The 2933-nt window shown below is 37.5% G+C and overlaps 1 long non-coding RNA gene across 1 annotated transcript; it reads right to left on the bottom strand.

Annotated features, from left to right (window-relative positions):
• Positions 1-851: 851 nt before the first annotated feature.
• Positions 852-2414, bottom strand: LOC141365902 (uncharacterized). Its single transcript, XR_012370840.1, has 2 exons — positions 2158-2414; positions 852-1710 (listed from the first exon to the last, which is right to left on the bottom strand). It is a non-coding gene; the product is annotated as an uncharacterized lncRNA (long non-coding RNA).
• Positions 2415-2933: the final 519 nt, after the last annotated feature.

Raw genomic sequence — 2933 nt, 5'->3', positions numbered from 1 at the left:
TATTTACAGCTAATAAATTAAATTAAATTAATAAACTCTGGGTCACTTCCTGTTGACCCGGTAGCTATAGCGTAATTTCAAGATATTTAAACCTGACAATCGCGGCAAACTTCCCTTTAAACAGACCAAACAGAATCCGCTTGATGGTACAATGAAACTGTTACCTTTTAAACTAAATAAATAGACACATAATAATGAAAACATATGTTGTGTAGTTATTTTGATCGTCTATAATTGTGAAGTGAATGCCATGAATTGAACAGTAAGATGTATAAATGGCTGTAGCTATTCACCTTATTCCGCCACGCCCCTTTTTAATTCTTCGCTCTTCCGCATTTTGTCAACCGACTTCCGCTGCTAATATGGCACAGTGTATTCGGTGGTTAGTTTGGTGGTTAGAAGATTGTTTGTAGTTCACTATAACTTTAGCGAAATGACAAATATCGCTACTGCTGTAAATGTTTTAAATTAGGAGCTCGGTTAAAACTTCATACGACGCTCGGATAGTGTTATATTGTCCCAGCAATCGTCTCGTGGTTAGACGATATGCGCGGCTGCGGCAAGTAACCTGGCATATTTAATTACCTCGTCCTGTCAGGAGTTGATGGAGCAGCACTGGAAATTATTAAAGTACTTATGCCTACCAATATTTACACAGTGATTTCGTCTTTTTTTTTATAGCAAATGTGCACCTTAGCCAGTTCAATAACTATTTCGTTTTTATGTGGTACCATGATAGAATTCATTTGCAAACTGCCAACACTTATTCCTTCAAATCAGGAGACTTAAATCCTTTTAAGTGGAATCTACAAAGCTCACATATGGTTTAAGAAATTCCTTACAGATAATATCTGATCACACTGTAAAGGTTTATATAACTGCATGGCAGGTTACATCTGATCACATTGTAAATGTTTAATATAACTGCATGACATGTAACAGCTGATCACATTGTAAAGGTTTAATATAATTGCACAACATCTGATCACATTGTAAAGGTTTAATATAAATGCACAACATCTGATCACACTGTAAATGTTTAATATCACTGCATGACATCTGATCACATATGATGGTTTAATGTAACTTTACAACAGGTAAAGCAAGACCACCCTGCAATAAATTAAGACACAGCTTTATCGGAGTCATCAGGAGCTGATCCCAAGTGTTTTTCTGGAAGCTGTTGGTGTATGTACTGGTAAAGTGCTTGGCGACTGTGTAATGGATGCAATATCAACCCTCTGTAAAGCTGAACCAAAGATGGTTGTTTCTCAGTAGAGATTTGTACATTTGTGCCAGCTCAACACATTGAAGCAGTTTCTCGGACAGGGTTTACAGGATTAGGATTTAATTATATTAGGACATTTTAGTTTTTACAAACAAACCCTACAAAAAAACAAGACTGGTGCGTATCTTGTGACAAAACAATGGCACTCATATATGTTGAGGTATGTCAGTAAAAGGTGTTTTTAAATTATTGTAGCTCAAATATGCATTTTAGCTTGGGACCAGGATAAGCCCTGTCCGGGAAACCGCACCATTGTTTTCCCATATCAGATGTAGGTTGCTTCAGGTTGAGTTGTGATTTTAAAGTGTAGTTGTGGTCAGAGACGGATGGATCCTCTCATTGTGTTTCTGCATCACAGTTTAGGAACATGTTGATTGTATCATCCTCACAGTTGTCCACTGCATCACTACACATCAATGTATCTGTGAAAACAATATAACCATAAACATTTTTATGTTAGTATTTAAAATAAACTTGCATCATGAGAATTAATATATAAATGGCACCCATACTTAAACAGAACAGTGTGTAAGAGAGAGATGCATTACAAAGAGACAGTAACATTATACACACAACCTTTAACTTCAGTGTTAAATAATACGTTGTTTAATATGTCATTATCAATATCTGAATGAGAAATTAACTGACATTCTAGCATCTGAAATCTCAGTAACTTGTAGGAATCACGTGGGCTACTGTAAGAATGCAGTGTACTATAATATCTCGTTGTACAATCGTAAATATAAAAATATAGGTGGACAATTAAAACCATTCAAATAGTTGCATTTTATAAACTAACGTTACTGATCTTAAGTGTATTTGTAGAACGGACTTCACAAATCTAACTTTAGTTAGCTAAGATAGCTTACCTGAAACTGGCCACCTTTTCAACACCCGGCGTGGTTTAAAGTTACCGGAACATCGTAGTCGAACCTTGGGATAAGGGTGTTCCTCAGTTGGCTTAAAATGGGTAAGAAAGAAACATAAAGGCGCTCGGGTGAGCTTTTTAAGCTTTAACGCGTCGCCTTCAGTCACTGCCTCAGCTGCTCATCGCCTATGCGGCCGGAAGAACGTTGACAAAATGAGCGAAATGGCGCCGCCCTTGTTGTCGTGAAAAATAAGGTGAATAGCATATGAATCAATGTAGTATTAGATGTCAAAAGTGTGCACATGAAAGCTACGGGATAACTCTGGGTGTATTGTTGAATGGCTATAATTAATAGATGATTTGAAACAGTACGATGGTTAACGGAACACATATGTGACCAGTCACGAAAAGTAGGGACACAAGTCGGATCCGGGGAGTTTTGAGTTATTCACCAATTCTGAAAGTGCAGTTTCTAAGTTTTCCAATGATGGAAATCTGATAAGATTTGGAGAAGTTATTAGAGTTGTTCCGATTCCGATACCAGTATCGGAAATGCGGCCGATACCACAAAAAATTCTGGCATCGGAATCGGTACCATTTTCTTACTAAACCTAGTTATGCCCGTTATAGCTAACACTGCAAAGCGAAACTCATTTCTTCGCTGCTCTGAATGCAAACACCAGGAAGTTACCTCATGCGTGACGCAACCACTGTTTACTTAGAGCGGCAAAGAAATGAAAGCATGCAGCCGTATGTCCGCTGTTTGTTAGTATTTCA

This window comes from Misgurnus anguillicaudatus, chromosome 8 (genome assembly GCF_027580225.2).
Source record: "Misgurnus anguillicaudatus chromosome 8, ASM2758022v2, whole genome shotgun sequence".
Lineage (NCBI taxonomy): Eukaryota > Metazoa > Chordata > Actinopteri > Cypriniformes > Cobitidae > Misgurnus > Misgurnus anguillicaudatus.
The sequence above is the reverse complement of the archived record's forward strand: the minus strand, read 5'-3'. Positions and strand labels throughout refer to the sequence as shown.